The sequence below is a fragment of the Halichoerus grypus genome, chromosome 6, assembly GCF_964656455.1.
Source record: "Halichoerus grypus chromosome 6, mHalGry1.hap1.1, whole genome shotgun sequence".
In the NCBI taxonomy this organism is placed as follows: Eukaryota; Metazoa; Chordata; class Mammalia; order Carnivora; family Phocidae; genus Halichoerus; species Halichoerus grypus.
In genome coordinates, this window is record NC_135717.1 from 45,119,866 (window position 1) to 45,141,518 (window position 21,653).

Below are 21,653 nucleotides of genomic sequence, written 5' to 3' on the forward strand. Positions count from 1 at the left end.
GACTTGGACCGCAGCCCCACGTGGTTCCCCACCAATCACACCAGGTGGGGGTCCTGGACCCCTCCACCCACTGAGGCTTAGCTAGCAGGAATGGACAGGAATCAGGGTTCTGGGACACGTCTGCTCTTAAATGCCTCGTAGCCATAGGATAGACATCATGGTCTTGAGTCCGGCTTAGGTCCTGCCATACCTGAGCTGCCCTGGGAATAATGGACACCTGATGCTCCTCTTGCCACCAGAGATTTCCCCAGTGATACTGCCTCGTCGGACCTGGTGAGGGTGCTGCTTGTCCACCTTCTAAATGACATTTCTCAGAATGTGGCTGTGTTGCTGCTCGGGTGGTCTAACTCTGGCCACCTCCTCTGGATAAGCAGGCTTGCCAGGAAGCGGCTCTTAGGGAGGGGAAGGGTCATCTCCTCTTTCAGGCCCCCCTTCCCCTGCCCCCTATCAGGACTCGCCAAGGCAGATGCTGGGTAAAACATATAGTCCGACCACCAAACCCTACCTTCCAACCTGGACGTCCAACAGCGATACTTCTCGGGGATATGACCCCATCGCTTCATCCCTTGGACAGTGAATGTGGACCTTTCTGTTTGCCATATGGTCTATATTCTCATGCAGATCGTTCCAAACATACTCTACATATTTGGTGAAAATCTGCCAATTTTTCGATGATTTGGTTACAAACAAACTAAATTTCATGAGCTCTATGAAATTTCTCTTACCTTTTTTTTTTATTTGCCTTGCTCTTGGGGCTGGGGCTAAGAATACAAAAGTAACCTGGTCCCACAAAGCTTAGGCTCTAGAATCAGAGAATTTGAGTTAGGATCTTCTTTCTGTTACATCCTAGTCCATGTGAACTTGGCAGTGTTTTTTCTCTCTGTTTCTATATAACACACGCACATAGATGCCATATATATGCTTTGTTTATTTATATTTATACATATAAACATTTAAATAACAAACACACACATATGTGTTATATATTAATAATATTTAAATAAACAAAATGTATTTAATTATTTAAAAATCATTTCAATAATAACAGAACCCATTGCCACCAACCTGAAGTTTCTCTTTTGTTTTTCTGGACTGAATAAGATCTTTCTAATCCGAACGGTGACATGGAGTCTCAAAAACGGTGGGGATAAAACAATAGCTCCATAGATTTTATATAGAAAGAATCAAAACAAGGAGGATTAGTCAGGACCATTATTTAATTGAAGGGATTCTAAAAGGTCCATCTTCTACCAGATGTTCCATACCCAAATGTCACATCATCAATCTTCTGTGTTATTATTAAAGCGGGTCACTGTTAAATTGTGAGAGCGTTGCCTGGTGGAAGAATGCACAATGCCATCCACACCTATGACATTCACACAAACTGCTTCATTGTATCAGTCGCCTGAGCCACTTTCCAGAGCTGTGTTTGTGCCACCTGAGTTTGTATTATGGGCCAGGGTCAGGGACGAGCCAGAGAACAGGGTATTACAGAGGCTAGGGGCTTTGATGGAGCATCATCTGAAGAGCACTGAATTCATGATAGATTTGCACAGGGTTTCAGGTGGAAATTGGGATTTAAAAAGGGAAATAAGAGCAGGAAAGGCACGAAACAAAACAAACAATTTGGACCACTTTACAATTGCTAGAACAACAAAGGGGTTTGATTGGAGCCAAAAAAGCAATCTGGGAGGACAATGCAGATTTCCTAAAATCTGAGAGCTGCTAACTTCTAGCAGAGTCAAGAAGCCGGGGTTGGTTGGGGGGCGGGGGGGAGACAGACAACAGCAGGGGGTGGGGGAAGGGGGAGACATTATAGACTGCGGGGGGAGGGGGATGGTGAGGCAGAGCTGTCTTTTCCTTCTCCCATTTTATGATTGATTTTGAATCTCCCCCCAGTCACCTAGTTATCACCAAAGTCTGACTGGAATTCTGACCTGTAGTCATCTGATATATTTTACTCTCCTGAATTAAATCATTAATGCCTTCACTCAACTAGCATAGCCAGCAAAGTGGTCCTGGAATTGAGCTCAAAGCAGGGCTAGGTAGTGAGAGGAATGGACCAATTCCAGCAAAAAAATTTATTGTTACCAGTTCAGAGATAAAGCAGTGTTTTAGGTCGCCACAAGTCTCAATTTGGGGGACCTTTATTTTATTTATTTTTTTTTTTTGCAAAAAGGATAATATTTTGGATGCCATCCATATTCTGCAGATTACATATACAACTTTTATCTGACAGCGTGTCTCCATGTACTCTTAAGTTATTTAAATGCTTTGAACCTTTTCCCCTATTTTTAAGCAAGTGCCCTTCAAGGGCACATTCCTGATATTTATCAAAAACATGATCATTCTGAATGGCAAAATAAAATGTTGAAAAAGATATAGGTTGTTGCAGTAAAGAGTTATAACATGCCATTGCCAACAAATTTGGAAATTAATCAAACTGAATAGATAAAAAACTAAGTTAGCTGGCAAACACAGTAAAGGGGTTTTTAAAAGTTAATACCAGATATGTTATTGACATGCTTTACAAACAATCCTTTTCTGTGGATGTGTGGATATTTTTTTTCTAATCCACACATTGCATTCATCACTTGTGGATCTCAGTGCTGCCCGGTAGAAGTAGAATGAGGGGCATGTAGGTAATCTTAAATTTTCTAGTAGCCACATGAAAATTAAAAAGGGGCTATATTAACTTTAACACATATTATTTAAACCAGTACATTCAAGAATTATCATTTCAGTATGCAGTCGATATAAAATGATGAATGAAATATATTGCCTGATTTTATTCCCACAAAGTCCTTGAACCCTGGTGTGTATTTCACACTTGCACTAGGTGTCAGAACGCACCCCTTTTAAGTGTCCAGACTCACAGGAAGTTAGTGGCTCCTACATCAGGCCATACAAGTCTAGATCATAATCATTATTCATTTCAAGTGCGATATGACTCATCGTCTGTCCTAAAAGCATTATAGATTTACTTCCTTACGTTCTGTATTTTTTACATTGCTCACTGCTTATAAATGCTGATCCCAATAATATATCTGTCCGTGAATGAGAGGAATAATCAAGCCATTTAGCTGATGGTGCCAGGAAATTACTTCCCGTGGACAGATTGTTAAAACTGCTTTTAATGGCATAACAAACTGACATTGTTTTCTCAGTTTTATGTTTCTTTAGGTAATTTAGAGACATTACTCATTTTTCTTAAGTACTGGTTTGAAGTTTCCATTTTATATGCTATTTCAAAGATCATAGATAGGCCTCAGGAATAATGAAAAAATAATTTACCAACTTAGGTCATTTTTTTTTAAATTATGATTTCTGCCCTCATGGCACAAACAGAGTAGAAGATCATAATATTGAGTGTCTTACGTGTGTTGACCTTGACTATATTTTTATGGACCATAGGCATTGATATTGAAAACAGAGGTGATAAACCATCCACATTACAATATTATTATGAAGACAGTGTCATTGTTGAACACACAAAAAAATTTTTGATGTGATGCTCTCTTGCATCCTTTAGTAAGAATTAACACTCCTAAACGTGGATACAGTTCATGAGCATCCCTGGGTTGGCGATGGCAAATTGTACCTGTGAGTGTTGGAGATGGACCCAAGAATAGTAGATCACAAACACACTCAGGGTTAGATTTTCGTGAAACAAAACCAGTATTACCTGATAGATGCATGTTTGTCTGGTTGCCCCATATGCCCGTACCTTGCAAAATCAATGGCACTTAGATGTCAGTAAATATTTGCTTAAACAAATGGCAAAATGGCCATCTGAAGATTCCTGTTATTTTCTCAACACCATAAGTAACAAAACATTTCTGAGGATAAAAATTACATGCCAAGACTTCCTGCGATGTCAGAAAGAAGAAAAAAAATATTGTGTTGCCTCATTGTCTTGGGAGTAGCAGTCTATATTCAAAAGCATTTTTACTAAATAACCATATTTATAAATGACATATTACTACTAGGTCGATACTCTTCTGGAGATATTTAGTATCTTTTTAGGGTTGAAATTTCCAATTAGGGTGTAGTTGGTATATAGCAATATGAGAAAATACCATTTAAAAGTTCAGATTAAGAGGTGAACATTTTTTTAAAAACTTAATTAGAATTGGTCTCTCGGGGGAAAAGCAATTAACATTGAGGCATGATCCTCAAACGTTTAAAATTTGCACATAAACAGATTTTTGCCATTTGGAGAGACAAAAATTGAAAGAAAAATCAAGTGCAAACAGCCGTTTATTCAACCATAATGTGCCTTCCAGGGGATCGTAAACACAGTGAAAGAGTGAATCAAGAGAAATATTATACGTTGTAAACTCACGGGAAGCTCTTTTTCCTTCATGGTTAAAGGAGAACTTTGCACACCTTTGTTGTGTGTAATTATAAACCACTTCAGTCTTCACTCCAGACGTTAGCAGACAGGGCGGCCTGTCCTGTTCTGGTGCCAATCAGCTTACGGATATTTTTTAGGGTCCATGTGCCTTTTGGACTGATAATCAATATTTACTTACAGATGGTGTGAGGGAACATCTTACATTAAATATTAGATAGGAAACCCTTTTTCTATGAAAATAAAACCATGTCCACATAATTCAAGGATTTTGACAACTTTTATCCCAATCATTTTGAAGAATGTTAGCCCTATTGCTCAAATATTTGGGATTTCTTTTATTTGGGTTGAAGGAGCTAAGTCAACAAGATATCCTAGACCAAAAATGACCACACTGCAGTTCAAATATTATATTTTTACAGATATGACAAATAGCACCTCAGGATAGATCCAGCCACCATCATGTGGCCTATTTGCCACTGTGTTTGATTTTGTAACAGTGGTTCTGAAACTTTTTGGACTCAGGATCCCTTTACACTTCTAAGAAACTTCAGAGCTTTGGATTGTGTGTGGGTTATGTCTATAAATCTATAGCATATTCAGAGTTAAAACTGAAGAAAAAGAAGACAATTGACCATTGATTCATTTAAAAATAATAATAATAAACCCATACTCTATTAGCATATTTTTGAGACTGACTGTGTGTTCTAAAACCAAAAAACAAAGTGAGAAGAGAGGCATTATTTCACCTTTTTGAAAATCTCTTTAATATCTGGCTTAACAGAACATAGCTGGAGTCTCTGAATTCTGAATATCTGCATATCTGCTTTTTCATTCACTCATTCTGTTGAAATATGTTGCATTGCATGATGTATATAAAAAAAATCCGGCCTCATACAAACTATATATTTAGAAAAGAAAGTCGTTTGCAGTAGACTTTCCAGATAATTGTTATATTTTTTGATACTATACCCAAATTTGTCACATGGGATTTCCAGGGGTAAACTGTAACTTGGAATTTGAAACCGTAACAATACACTTTTTTGGACTCTGTTACATTAATATCCGAGGATTTATCTTGCACTGTGAATGGGTCTTTTACCTATGTGTTCTGTCATAAAACCATGCCGTTGTCATTTGGAAAATACCAGTTCATGAGTTTTTCAGTTCTTTCAAATACTGACCTATTTCAATATAAAATATCCAAAATCCACTTCTACCGTCACCACTGAGCTCATTAGAAAAGAATGTTAAGTCCCAGAGAGTTGCAAGAACTCCATGGTAGATATAAGTGTTCCAAATTCTGTCACTTAAAAACCCAAATATTAACGGGCAACAAAGAAGAGTCCATTGTTTTCCTTGTGGTAACAGATGAGTTTATTCTGTTCGAGAAGAGGTCTCCTGAGTCTGAATAACCAAAGATCTTCTGTCAGTCATTCTTTTAAGTAAAAAATGACTTTCCATGAAAAAGTGTCTAGTTCAGCTCACATCTCAATCACACATGTGCTTTTCCTTAAGATAATCATTATACTTTGGTTTCTATCCAGAAGAGAATTGTTCCAATTTCCCATTTCATCACACAGAAAGATAAAAAGATTGAAGGGTTAACATTTAATAAAATGAACATACTTCACTGCTACAGTAAAGAGCTTCTTAAGGGAAGCCAACACTTGTCACGGTGCTGATGGTGAGAAATAACAACCAATTGCTACGTAGTTATTGCCACCATTTTGATTCATGCTAAGCCATTAGCAATTTTACCCGCCATTGTTTTTCCATCACCAATGCCAATGGCAACACAAAAGGCATTGGTGTCTTAGTGTAATTGTAAAAATGATTTTGACCGTGCAAAATCCTCTCAAGATCTCAGGGCTACCACACTCGGAGAACCACAGCTCTATAATTTCACTAGGTAGGGGTCCAGCCTCAGTGTGAACACCTTAAGCCGGACATCTCGTCTTGGGACAGCAGTGATGGTCTTCCTTAGATAAAGTGGAAATGCGTCTCCCTATCACTTCCACCAGTAAATCCTACCTGGCCAACCGCTTGGGGAAGCCCAGAAGAAAAATAACCCCTTTTCTCTATGACAGCCTTTTCAATTTTTTGAAGATAGCTTTCATGTCTTCCCAGGTCTGTGCTTGCCCAGATGCAACATTCCTTCACTTACCAACCTTTTCTCCTAGTAATTAACTGTAACTTTCTTCCACATCCTTGCTACTCATAGTTGAATTTATATATATCAGGCTGCCGGTAATCTTCAACTTTAACTTCAATGATATCTGATCTTTATCACAATCTAGTGGTTTTCCCTGGCCAATCCTAATTGTTGACACTTTTAAAATATTTCATGGGGATTACCTCCCAAAATATCAAATATAAAAAGATCAACAAACTTATAAAATCCTAATATATACAACGGAATATTATTCAGCCTTAAAAAGGAAGGAAATCCTATCAGATGCTGTAACATGAGTGAACCTTGAGGACATTATACTGAGTGAAATTAGCCAGTCCCAAAAAGAAAATACTGTGTGATTCCACTTACTCGAGGTCCCTAGAGTGGTCAAATAGACAGAAAGTAGAATGGTAGTTGCCAGGGACTGGGGGTTAGAGAGAATGGGAAGTTACTGGTTAATGGTTACATACAGAACTCCTGTTTTGCAGGATGAAGAAAGTTCTGGAGATGGATGGTGGTGATGGTTTCAGAAAAATATGAGTGTATTTAATGCCATTAAACCATATACTTAAAAGTGGTTAAGAAAGTACATTTTAGGGGCACTTGGGTGGCTCAGATGGTTAAGTGTCTGCCTTCAGCTCAGGTCATGATCTCCAGATCCTGGGATCGAGTCCCATGTCAGGCTCCCTGCTCAGCGGGGAGTCTGCTTCTCCCTCTCCCTCTGCCTCTCCCCCTGCTTATGCTCACTCTGTCTCTCTGTCACTCAAAGAATAAATAAAATCTTAAAAAAAAAAGTACATTTTATGGTATCTATATTTTATTACAATAAAAAAATGGAAAAATTTAAAGTGAAAAAAATCAATCAGATCTTAACAAGATTGGTCTAGAAATAACACAGATAATACAAATTAAACATATCAAGAATTATACAGGGCTTATTACTAAGAATCTTACATATTTAAAAAGATAACTGTGACAAATATTTGAAAAATACAGAACTTTTATTTAAAAATTTTTCAAAACCAAGACCAGAAATTTTTTAAAAATTATCCTTTATCTATGAAATGAATTGATTCCTTAATTAAATGTAATTGAAAACATTCCAGAGAAGAAAGCCCCAGACTTAAACAGCGTCCTTTACAGACTCTTCCCAGCATTGAGGAAATAGGTGAAAATTGTGCACAGTAAACTCATCCAGAGAATATATTAAAAAGGGATATTTCCAGCCTCATTTCTGAGGCCAGCACACCCGTGGCAGGTTGCACTGAGAGTTAGTTTTCCGTATCTCCCCACACCTGTGTGCGTTGCTCTCCCCCAATGGGCTCTGGGCTCGGCCATTGGACCTGTTTTTGCCTGTGGGATAGCAGCAAGTGTGTGGCAAGAAGGGGCTTGAAAAAGTGCTTGTGGGCCTCCATGCTCTTCCTTGGAACCCAAGCGCTGTTAGAAGCGCATGCATGCCCACTGGCCCCTGGAGGCTGAGACATGTGCGGGAGAACCAGCAGCTCCCAGTCCCCCACAGGAACTGGGCACAGAGGAATGAGCCCAGCCAGCTGAGATCACCCTAAATCAGCAGAATTTCCCAACCAACCCAGACACTCAAGTGTAAAGACACAAATAAAAAGAGAGACCAACACACATTCAGTGGTCTTAGCACATGCTCCACCCCTTAGCGTCATGACCGGTGGAAAGCCCTGCTGAAGACTCAGCCGTGTCACCAGCTGGGAGAGAGCACCTTCATGATTTAGGTACTGTCCCACTAGCGAGCCGTCCCCACTCGGAACCAGCGGGTTGTGTGTGGTGCCACCTCTCTCCCACCTGAAATGAACAGATCCGGGAACCAAGGGAAGGACGGAGGTGGTGGAGGACCCGGCTGCTATATTTTATAAACCAGTTGAAAATGCCCCATTGGCAGGGTGGTAATAACTCGCTGCAGCTTCCAGCTTCCGCACGCTTCCACATCTTGTGTGCTTCCCTCAGCTCGACCTCTACCTTCGCAGAGCTTCCATTTACGGCCATGTGTCCAGTCACTCTGTGCAGGTGACGCCACATGAAGCCCAGCTCTGGCCAATACAGGTTGTAGGAACGATTACATCATCAGAACAGTGTGTATGGTGACTAACATAACATAATAAAATTAAATTAAAAAAAAAGAAAAAAGAACAGTGAGTTGTGTCCGCAAGCGTTTTTGTTATCTCCAAATGGCATTTTATGACTAGTGGATAATAACTGTTTCCGGATAGAATTAAGTTCTATTCCTGTCCTTTAAAATGACTGTTGTGTTTCTGGGGGGGTTTTTGTCTCTTTTTGGGCCACTCTCATAAATATTATATTGTGTTATGAAGTTTCTCCTAACGTACTCTGTTCACAACATTAGCACCAGCTTTAAAAATTCTTTCTACTTCACTCATTGATCGTAAATATACCCTTTACTTCAGAAATTGCCTTTGATGTTTTTTAAATTTCCATTCCTTTAGAGAATAACACCCAGGATAAACACCATTTTATTAAGTTCTGTGTCCCCAACCACCTAACATTGTACCTAAAAGCTGTTTATATAAGTGAATGGATTATTAAATAAAGTATTTGAATCCCATAGTTCAAGTTCATGTGTTTAGATTTTAATACAAGCTGTGGGTCTCTGACTCCTTTAATCTTCTTGGGGTTTCCTCTTCTTTAATATCACATGCACATGCGCACACCTTCACACACACACACGCACACACACACGCACACACGTGCACGTGCATCAGCCCCTACATAGCATGGAATATCCAATAGAGACCATAGAGATGCTCATGGTCATCTGGAACTCCATGTTTCTTACAGCTGAATTACCTAACTCCCTGACAGTGGCCCGTACCATCTCTCTGTAACAAGCAAACCCACACGTAAGATGCTAGCAACTTTCTTATAGTTCCCCACAAACCAAAAACATGAGGCTATTGCATACTGCATAATTTTACTAAAATTTGGTGTAATAAAACAGCTTATCCGCAGCACAACTGCCAAATTAAACTTGTTTATCATTTGGCCCTGTCATTTCCCAGAGTCTTTTGCCAATGAACTTTCTTCCTCAGGAAACAAAGCCTTTTATATATTTCTATATTTTTATTTATGTGTTTTTCTATATATCTGATTCCCTGCTATTCTTCAAATGCCATCTTTTCTACTTTTGCCCCCTGAGCCCTTTCTTCTGATCGGTCTACAGTAAATGAAAACTTCTCTTGTTTTACTCTATAAAGTAATTTAGGGGGCGCCTGGGTGGCTCAATCGTTAAGCGTCTGCCTTCGGCTCAGGTCATGATCCCGGAGTCCTGGGATCGAGCCCCACATCGGGCTCCATGCTCCGCAGGAAGGCTGCTTCTCCCTCTCTCACTCCCACTGCTTGTGTTCCCTCTCTCGCTGTGTCTGTCAAATAAATAAATAAAAATCTTTAAAAAAAAAAAAAAAAGATTCTAAAGTCAAAACTAGAAACTTTTCTAACAAAAAACCACCTTCGGGGTAGGCATTGTGACCTTTACCCTAGTAATCAAAATCAGCCAAAATCAGTTTTTGTTTTAAATAACACTTTTTTCCTGGCATACAGGCAGTTTTGAACACCGTTTTGTGTGGCCTAACATCTTCCTTCCTCTGCTCCATTTCTGCCAAGGACACAGTGGGCGAGTCCAAGGTGCATCCGAATCACGGCCACATATCAGGAGCCGCGGCAGAGAAGAGGGCAATCTGGGCATGAATGTCTGCAGGATGCGTGTGCACGTGTGCTATGTGTGTGCTAAATAAAGAGCGATTACTTCAGGCGGAGGACAGAGCATTCTCAAACTGACGTGTCTCGGCAGCTTTAGTGAGGAAAGGAGGAGTTGGACAGAACTCTTTGCTTTAGAATAAAGATGCTTTTACTTATAAAGAGGATGACCAGGACTCTCAAATCAAATTATCTATGACACATGTCCACCTCTGTCTCCCTTGTCTTTCACCTCAAGCTCCTGCACAGCCCAGACGTCTCTTCCCTATCTCCACCTCATCTTTCTAGAGCATTAGTATGAAATATTTTTCCAGAGTAAATGTCTCTACCTCCTCCCTCTATCAACAACATCTAAACAAAACCCACGTTTTTAAATTCGGTCAGTGCCAAACAAGGTAAGCCTTTGTAAAAAAAAAAAAAAAAAAAAGAGTGGATATGTCAGAGAGTTCTTCCTTATTTCTCCCATCTTTCACTGCTGCCCTTTTTCCTTTTGCTGTGTGAGCTGGTCTATTCCCCAAATGTAACATCCTTAAATATTTGCTTTCTTCTCCTCCACTTTTTTCTGATTTATCTGTGACCCTTCCATTCAGAAAATGCTATTCACTGCTATTCTCATCTTACAATATTAAATTTAATCAATTTAATTACCCACAAAAATCTCCTGGCTAAGCAAACAGTAAAAACATGCATTTGGCTGTGCTGCATTCAGAATGAATTCCAGCTGATAGCACGAGGTTGAGACATCTCAGAAAACGATGGAAACATACACGCATGCAGCTATTTGTATGTTTGCTGATTTTCTTTACATGAAAGTTTCACTTTAACCTGTCCTTACTTAACCTGTGACTGGAATTTGCTAGGTAACATGAGCCAGACGTATAATAGAGATTTGGGATTGCATCATGAAATCTGTTTTCTGTTAGAAATTGAAAATAACCATAGTGCTTAGGCTTTCGATTCAGTTCGTGAGGACACTTATTTTGTTACAGAATTGGTGTAAGGCCCTGAATCTGTGCATTGGAGAGAAGAATATCTGCATGGAAAGGTTATTAATGCATTAATGAATAAATATATATCACCAGTGCACATCCTTATATATAATAAAAATATTATTCCATACTACCCAAGTAGAAGAATGATTAACTATGTATTTATCAATATGTCTGTCATTCTAATATATGGATATGGATAACCATAACAATTCAGTCAGAATAGAGTCAATGTTGACATTTCCCATGTGTTTCCTGCTTAAGTTTTGTTCTGAGTTTGAGTTTCCAAAAAAGTCAATATATCTCAATCCATAAAACCTAAATTGTCTCCTGGTAAACAGCTCTCCTGGCCTGTGTGTGTAACTAGGTCAGATTAAAGATCTCTTTATTTGAAGAGGGTCTCATGTGTCTCATTTGAATAAACAATGACTCTCATTTGAATAAACAGTTATGCTTTCAAAATGCTATAAATAGGAGCGCCAGGGTGGCTCAGTCGATTAAGTGTCTGCCTTCAGCTCGGGTCATGATCTTAGGCTCCTGGGATCAAGCCCCGTGTCATGCTCCCTGCTCAGTGGGAAGTCTGCTTCTCCCTCACTCTCCTTCTGTGCTCTCTTTCTCTCTCTCCCTCAAATAAATAAATAAATACATAAATAAATAAATAAATAAATAAAATCTTTTTTAAAAGTTATAAATATATACAACTATTCCAGAGGTTCTCTGTGTTCTCTATGAAAATTTTCCCATGGAACAAATAAAGAACTGCATGGGTGGCTTATCTGGCAGTTTTTGATGAACTAAGATAGCTTCTTGGATCTATATACAGTATATGCAATGATATATTTTTATTAGGATTTTAAGTTAAAATAAAAATATGTGTACGCACACACAGACACACAGGCTTTTATTTGTCTTTATTGTTCTTCCCTCTGCCCTGATTGTCCTAAGACAGCCTACTTCCTAAGTCCATTTCCAAGTAATCATTTTTACCTGGCTTTTTGGAACAAAGAAATGTGTGTATGCTATTTCTAAACTATGTGCAGCATCACAGTCTTTCACTCTGTTCTTTACTAAAGAGCAGTTGTTCTCTGTAAGCGACATTGATGTTGCTCCCACGTTCTTACCTCTCCCCCGTCAGTAGTCATGAGCCCACTCACACACTGAGCTCTGTACAAAGCTTCGACTAAACTCTTCACTCCGAAATCGTTTTCTTTAAACCTCAGACTAGCAGAAAGCAAGCTCTTCCCCTCCATTCCTTCTCTTCCTCCTCCTCCTTCTTCCTCTTCTTGACCTTCTTCTTCGCCTCCTTCACTTTCTCAACTTCCTCCCTCTGCTTTTTCTCTTCTCCCTCCCCTTCCTCCTCCTCCTGCTTCACAAAACTTTAATCTGACTCATCTTTTTTCTCCCGACAGTACTTCAGGAACTATTTTCCATACAGTCAGTATTTTCTACAATCGTGTTTTGAATGGTTTTATTATATTCCACCCCCATGAATGCATCTCATTTATTGTACTCTTCCCTATTATTATATCTGCCCTTCAATTTTCAAAGATGATGCTGTAGAATTTCCCTCCATGACTAATGGACCTAAAAATTGGACCTTTCCCCACAGTTGCTGCGTAGATGCTCTCCCTGCACCTACCGCAAGCTTAGGCCCATGTCTGCTTCTAGTTTGTGTCATCATGAACTGCAGATGAACTTTGCATTAACACTGGACCACGTTTTGATTGATGCATTATGAGTTTCTGCCTCTCCTACTATTTCATTAGGATCCCACAAGCATACTTTCTGGCTGTGTAGACCTACTCAGGTCAGCAATTTGATCATTAGTCATGCCCAAACTCATGCACATGCAGACATGACACGCTGGTCTATGGACGTTCTTTCTGCTTCTAGTCTTACCATTCAATCATCAAAATTTATGGAGTAGTCATTGTATGACCAATCATACAATGTGTGAGGCATGATTCAAAAAATGCAGTATGTAGGTCTCTGACATCGAGGATAAAAATGGTAATAATAGTAAAACAGTAATATGATGATGGGTAACATTATATAACACATACCAGAAACTGTCCTACATATTTTGCATAAATTTATCATTTACTCCTCACAACAATCTGTAAGCCTGTATTGTGTATCATCATCCCTATTTTGCATGAAGAAAACTAAGGCACAAATAAGTTTAAGTCATTTTCTTAAACGCACTCTTGTAAGTAAAGGACCTAGAACTGGGTCTCGGGCAATTTGGTTCTGGGTCTGGACTCAATCTTTATAACATGACTGGGGACAACAAGCATCATATTCAAGAAAAAAAAAATTGAAGAACAAAATAGTTCATTATCCAGTGCTAAGTTACTGAGTAAAAATAATCGGTGCATTAGCTACTGTATAGTAAGGTGTTAATTGGGTGGCCTGGAACAGGGGCTAGAAATTGAGATCGTCTCAAACAAGGACCATTATGGACTTGGCCACAGAGAGTGCATAGATGGGTGGAGAAGAAAGACCAAGGCCTTCCTCAGAGAGGGAATTCGGGGAGAGGACAAATACACTCTCCATAGCACCAGTGTTGGTTTTATATCTTTATTTTGCCAATGAACAGAGTCTGGATGTTGATATTACCTATTTGGCAGTAAAAAACAAGGTAAAAAAAAAATATGGTGTTTTGTATGTTTCTATAGATGCAGGCTCTCACGTGAGGGCTCCTGCAGGACAGCCCTGTGCAGGTTCTCAGGAATAGGTCATAATGCGTTTCAGAGCCCAAGGTGGTCACACAGCCTCATGTCATGTCATGTAGGAACTGGACATGGCACCACAAAATAAAAGCAAGGCTACAATATGTAACTCGACTTCCTTTTTGGGTGGAGAAATGTCTTATGAACTCCAGCTGAACAATAATGACCATACTCTTGTACATGGGAGTCTGAATTTCACAAGGCCACCAGGAGCTTTGTCGCTCTGAGCAGCAACTGACTTCTTTGATGGGGACCCTGATGTTTCCTTGGATCCCTTATATGCCATCCCATGAGAGAAGCATCTTTCCTTCCATGTTATGACTTTAAGGTACTTTGCAAGAATAAGTTTTCATTGAAATTGACTTTGGTTAAGATTTGCCGGTAATGGTGAAAAATGACATTGCAGGGGCGCCTGCGGGGCTCAGTCATTAAGCATCTGCCTTCGGCTCAGGTCATGATCTCAGGGTCTTGGGATCGAGCCCCAATTGGGGCTCCCTGCTCAGCAGGAAGCCTGCTTCTTCCTCTCCCTCTGCCCCTCCCCCTGCTCGTGCGTTCTCTCTCTCTCTCTCTCGCTCACTCTTTCTCTCGAATAAATAAATAAAATCTTTTAAAAAAATTACATTGCAATAAGTATTGCCAGGATGCTTGCTTTCAGTTGAACAATGTGCTATTTTGAAAACTTGGACAGACTTAGGATTCCACTTTAAAAAAATCGTTCCGGTTCATTATTTAGCACATTGGTAATTTATCACTAATAGTGATCATTTCAAAAGAAAATGAACAGCAACAACAAAATCTACTGCATCATGTATCCAACCATACAGCTTTGGGTTACTTATAGCCTGGGGTCTTACGGTGATATCTGCTAGGATAATTAATTTTTGTGAAATATTGTAGCTATAATTCATTTTTGCTAGAAAAAAAACGGAAACTCATATAGAAATGAATCTTTACTTTAGCAATTTTGAGTAACTCTGATAAAACTCCCAACTATATTGTAGAGGTCCTGCTAAAGGCACCAGCTTTCCTTTTAAAGCAAGGTCAGGTTTACACTTTCTAACAGAGAAAGTGAGGAGAGTTCATGTTTTGTCACCTTCCTGGATTAAATAACATATTCAAATCTGGCATGAGCTAGGGAAATCCTGATCACACAGGATTCGCTGTCTTGTGTTCTCCATTCTAAATAGAAGCTCTTTATTGAGCCCAAGCACACGTTAGTTGGTGTATTATAAATCCTCACCCAACGTTATGTAAGGCTCTAGTTTCTGAATTTTCGGAAACAGCTAAGATTGAATCTTTTTTTATTTTAGTAGGACAGTTAAGGAGTAAAGAGAAGAATTTCTATCATAATTTATTAATTTTCCTCCTGCTTTCTCCGCTATTTTATTTCATTCACACAGGTCATATTACCTGTCTTACGGCACGGGTTTGTTCTAAATGCTCCTGTCACGTATTTCTACATCAGTGTGGGTGAAGGGGAGGCTCTTCTATTTCCTATCGAAGGAGGACATCTCTCCCTCAGAAAACGAAGTGGTTCCACACAGGTGTCAGCTCCTAATTGCCTTTCATTTTTTCCAATATGCTTAGATTGACTAGCTCTTCGCCTAAGAACTTCATTATAATCACTAAGTATGAATCATTGCTTTGCCTATTGTTCCAAATGTAATTCTTGTTGTGCTTCCCTCCTGACCAGATAAAGCTGTTGATTCAAGTGTTGACATAGGACTAAGATTCCTGTGATGATCCCAGCTGGAAGGGAAGAGGGGAAAATAGCATAACGTCTATTTGGGTTTAATATTGGGTCTTATCACAGAGCGCAGATGGACAGAAGCGTTGGAGTTTGTAAGGAGGAGATCAGCAAGTTCTGTAAATACTCTAGTGATGCTGTTTTAAGAGTTTGGTGCCACAAACAATTAATCAGCAGGATTCAACCGTCCTGACAATTTATCAATCTGTTGCTGCCACTTTGCTAGTTTGGGTGCATTTCCTGAGACGTGCAAGGCAACAGTCCTCTGTCCCCCAGCCCACAGTGACGCTTCTTTCCAGGAACAAAGCAGCTCTTCCAGCCGGACCACAAACACTTGGACCCCTAGCTCCAGTCGTCCTGCAGAAAAATGCAAGACGTCTGGCCTCCCTTTCCTCTCCGCCTCTCTCTTTATTCCTGATTAGAATTCCACTCCATCATGCCTTGCTTACAGTGACTCCTCATTCTGTGGGGAGAAATTTATTATTTCTCTCAGTCATTAAAGCCATACGCACGGAATATGATTTCCTCTTAGTCACATTGATATTATAAAGATCCCAACTAAAATGTCAGAGGCAATTAAAATATTTCATCTTAAAGGAGTATAAAAATGCTGTGTGAAAAATCATGAGTTTTTTTTTGTCCTGATAATAATCACACAATAATTAAGGGGGACACATTAGGAGAATACAAATGTACAAGGTCACATATTAAGAAGAGCAGGTTGATTTCTCTTATTTTTTTTTATGCGATCTGAAGAGAAACCAGAGTGTTCTTTTATTTTTTTTTTTTAAAGATTTTATTGATTTATTTGTCAGAGAGAGAGAGAGCACACAAGCAGGGGGAGCAGCAGGCAGAGGGAGAAGCAGGCTCCCCGCCAAGGAGGGAGCCCAGTGCGGGACTCGATCCCAGGACTCTGGGATCACGACCTGAGCCAAAGGCAGACGCTTAACCAACTGAGCCACCCAGGCATCCCAGAGCAGGGTGATTCCTGAAACAACCTGCGGTATTTGGCCTGTAGCTGAAGTTTGTTTTATCCGAGCAGGTGAGTTGCAAGGACACTGGATGCCAACTTGTCTGTGTTCATACTTGAGTACCTGAAGGGTTACTTTATGCAGGTGCTTACAGATTTATCCACGGGGCAGGGGGCTTCCATCTGCTGGAAAGCAAATCATCAGCGGGTGAGGGAAGAAGGCGGAAATCTCACAAAATCCTTTTCCCTCTTTTTTTCCTTCAGTGAGACCAATGCCAAGGCAATGCAGGTCTAAGGCTTGTGGTGTGGGCGTCGCCTACCGTGATGAGCACGTGAAACAGGACGGGAGGCAGAGCGGCGGCCCGCAGAGCACAGTGGCTTGTGAGCCGAGAGTGACATTTGCAACCCAGCATAACCAGACCCGATCTCAGCTCGGACATTTCAACGTGTCCATTGACGTACATCGCCTCATCGTGAAGAGCGGGGGAAAAACCACTTTTCTCAAACAGTTCTTTTCGTCTTCATCCTTCTCTGTTTTTGTCATTTTTGTCTTGAGTGTCAGGGATGATTTGATAACCTTGCATATACATGATCCCAATGGGTTTCACCGTGCTCCCCCAACTCATGTCCGCCCAGAACCTCAGAATACAACCTCATTTGGAAATAGGGTCTTTGTGCATGTCATTACAAAAAGGATGGAGATAGATCATACTACATTACCCTAAAGTCAATGAAAATCTCTTTATAAAAAAACAGAGCCACAGAGAGAAGGTCATGTGAAGACAGAGGCAGGGACTGGGGCACTGTGAGCCACGAACACCAGGAGCCTCCAAGGACTCAAACAGACAAGGAGCTCTGCCCTTGTAGAGACTCCAGGGAGAGAGTGGTCTTGCTAACACCTTGATTTCAGACTTCTCGCCCCTACACCTGTGAGGAAATAAATTTTTTTTTAAACCACCAAGTCTGTGATATTTCATTAGTGACCGCCCTAGGAAACTAATATAACCAGCATGCCACACGGTAATTGTTTAATTAATTATATGGATCTCATTAGATTTTTTCGATAGGTCTTGTCAAGACTGACAAAAGTGGGCAGAAGGCTGGTGCAGAACGTTCTCACAGACGACATTCCTAAATGACCCACTGACTGAATTGGCTGTTCGTCTCTTGATGGCTTGGCCATTCTTTCTTACCTCCAGCTTTGGTTTCCTGGAGATGCTCCCTCTCCCGCTGCTCGAAATCCTTTTTCTGCCGTGGATGGGTGCTCACCAAAAAAGACTGGATTAGACTAACTCCAGTTCTTTAAAAAAAATCAATCGATCAATAAGAAAACATTACTGATTCTATAGTGGAAAGACAATTTGGGTCATCTAGTTTAGTGGACATTTTTGCCTGCTTACCACCTAAAAGACTTTTGAAAAACTGTGTATCGCCATATGCAATGTTAAGTTGAAACTAAAAAGGCTTTGTCCTAAGTTGAAATCATGTCAAGAGTATAATTTCCACATCAGCAAATATTGGAGTTTTAAAAATAAGAGTCAACTCAAACTTAGGTACGTGTTTTTAAACTTACCTAACGAAGTCTAAATATCTTAATAATTTTATAATTTGGATCTTGCACTGAAAAGTACACATGAACAAACTCAAATAAGAATTGGCTATTTTACATAATTTTTCTTTCTCTTTGAATATAAATTTTATTCCATCTTTCTCATGGAATTGTATATAGTGTAAATGTTTTTATGCCTGAAAATGCTTCATCAATCATCATATTATTTCACTACAATAAAAATATGAACAAAAATTTCTGTGGCCATAAGACTTCAGGGGTTAAAAATTTCTTCCGGATTGACTTCTCATTGCAACTATTCATTGCTACAGAATTAAGCAACATACATATGTAGATCTAGAATATGTGTTATTGAACAACATAAATATAAATGCAACATAAGTATCAGAATCAAACAACATGAATTCTAGTGTTGGGGACCTCTGGACCTGGGGGGGGAGGGGCATGACTCTGCAGGGATGTCTCCACTAGAGACAAGGCTACTTTCCTGGGTCACAGGCAGTTTCTGGAGACGGACCCAGCTGTGATCAGTCAGCACCCGGACTTCTGACAGCCGTGTGAATGAGAGCTACAGTCCTGGGAGGGGAGTGTGGCAGTAGGGACTACATACAGCAGTTTCTTAATTAATGCATGAAAACATTTAGAACAGTAGTCAACATACCACATTTGAGAAATTGTTGCATCGTTACATCATTATTATATTAGTCAATTATTATATCATCAATAAGCTAATCATATCATTAATATGTTCTGATAACATATCATTCATGTTTCTAGACAACATAGTCTATTCAATTACCGATAAATTAGACTTCTAGCATCAGTAAGGTCGAAAGATTAAAATATTGGGCACATAAGGGGAAAAAAGAACTTAAAGAATTGCCTAATGCATTTGAATAGCCAAGATATTGTTTCTGCTCTTGAAAAATAGAAATCAATTTCCTAGGTTTTATTATCTGTTAATTGTTTGGGAAATTGCATATTTTCCACATTCAAACCTTTTTTTTTTTTTTTTGAGGGAAGAATAGAGTTAAGACCACTTCTCTCCCCAAGAGAAGGCATCTTTGTGTCTCTTATTAAATGGTCCCTTCCCTCCACGCCCTCCACGTCCTCCACGCCCTCACTTCCATTCTGCTCCCTGCCAAAATTTGAAATTTCCTTTGAATTTTCATTTCCTTTAAGCCAAAGCAGAGAAGAAAATTAAAGCCTTTCCAAACACTACTTAACCATTCCTAATATTTATGTAAAAAGGACATGAAAATGTCAAACGTGCTCTTAGATGAGTGCGTTTGAGTTGTTAAGGTATTTCATATTAAAATTACATTCCTTGAATTGCATAGAGTCTTTCTTCAAAAATGAGTTAGGAACACTACATCTAAAACTAATGATGTAATGTATGGTGATTAACATAACAATAAAAATTAAAATAAAATTAAATTAAAATTAAAATTTAAAAAATGAGTTAAAGCTGTTGAAATCCACCATTGTTTGTTAAATGTGTTTGCATAAATCTGCCTTTTCCTGACAGCAAGTTACTCTGAGAAAATAAATATAGGACTTGAATTATTGAACTGTTGCTTGTATTCAATAAATAACATACCTTATTGTCAGCAAAACCATATTTTGTACTGCTGGCTTATACCATTAAAGCTACTGGGTAAGAAATGGTATCTGAACTAAGAGGCATTTTTTAACTAGTACCTAAGAATGAATCTATAGTATGTTGAAACAACAACAACAAAATCTATGTCAGAATAATACATAAAATTTCCTTCCTTAGAAGGGGGAGATATGAATACTCTTGGAGAGAGCTCATTTTTAAGAAATATTTAAGCATGAATAAAATAGTCATACAATTTATTTCTGAATTCTACAGACTGGTTTAGCACTTTTATTTTTAGCAGGAATTGCAAAACTCAACTGGACTTGACATTTCTGATTTAAGATATGCAGAATCTAAGGAAATGGAGAGCATGAACTATTTCCTAAGCATTTGAAAATCTAATGTCTTATTTCTGTATTAAGATTATTTCTGTATTTTGAGGCTAATCTACTTCCTACATTTTACTGTACGGCAAATACATCGAAAGTTCATTTGGGCATATTGCCCTTTTCAAAAAAAAATTTTAAATAAAAACGGCTCCATATACTCTTCTACCAAAATCATTCTGAGTCCTGAAAAATGATCCAAAGAGTAAATACGATCTCATTGATCCACTCACAAATGTTCACATTATAATGTACTGGAGGATCAGGTTTCCCTGCAAATCTAATACAATTGGCATTAACTGATATTTCCCAAAGCCTCGTTCGGTAGGTCTCCAAGATACCATTCCTTCCAGGTTCCAAGTTTTTGACCAGACAGCTGAGCTGAACAAACACAACCCTGGTGTCTCTACCTTCCTTTCCTAAAGGATTTACTGTCCATGTACGAGAATGTTCCATTGCGGTGGATGGATTACTGTTACCATCATGCCTCCCATTTCACGGTCTCCCCTTGCACGCAGCACAGAACAGACGCACTAAACATACCTGCCCTGTTGGTGCTGGATTTGGTCATGCAGACTGTTGCAGCAATGGAATGGAATAAAGAACATTTTAAACTCGCACGCATGTCCTGTCCAGCTAACCACCCTCCATCCATATAAACTGCCACGGAAAGATGGTCCAAGATGGCAGTGGTCCTCTGAGGTTGAGAACACACATGGATTAGCCTGGGACTGGATTGGCATCCTGGAGCCTCTAGTCCAAATTCCAGCAGTGAGCTTAGCTAGGTGAGTTGCATCTGAGCTGCAGACCCACGAGAAAGGAATAGACGCTCTTTGTTTTATGACACTGTGACTCCTTTTCACAGAGGTATTGCGGCAGAAGACTCTGTCACCTGCCCTGGGACCCACAGTGGGCTGGTCCTCACAGAAAACCACATGCGTGGATGGAGGGCCTGATGGTGCAGAGCGGGGCTTGGCGTCTCCTAGGAGAGCAGGCTGCTCAGGAAGACAGGTGTGCGTGTTAGAATTTCATACACGGTTTTATTGTAGCAAACGGGGATGTATATATCATATGTTGCCCCCATACATGGGCTCTTTTTCCTTTTATTTAAAGTCGTAAGAAGTCATCAAATATAGAACAAAGTCCATTTCAAATGTTTAATAAACGTATCTGACTGTAGCCTCTAGTGAAGGGTTACATTTGTTGAGAATCTTTCCGGGGTGTGTGGCCATTGGCCTACGCGGACTATTTTACCGTATTATCCCTAATTGTTCCTAAGGACCCTGAAAGTCAGAGATTACTCATTCTTGCTCCTAGGAACCAGGGAGTTCTAGAAGCTAAACGTGTATGAAAATATACATTTTTCCCTCTAACTACTATCAATA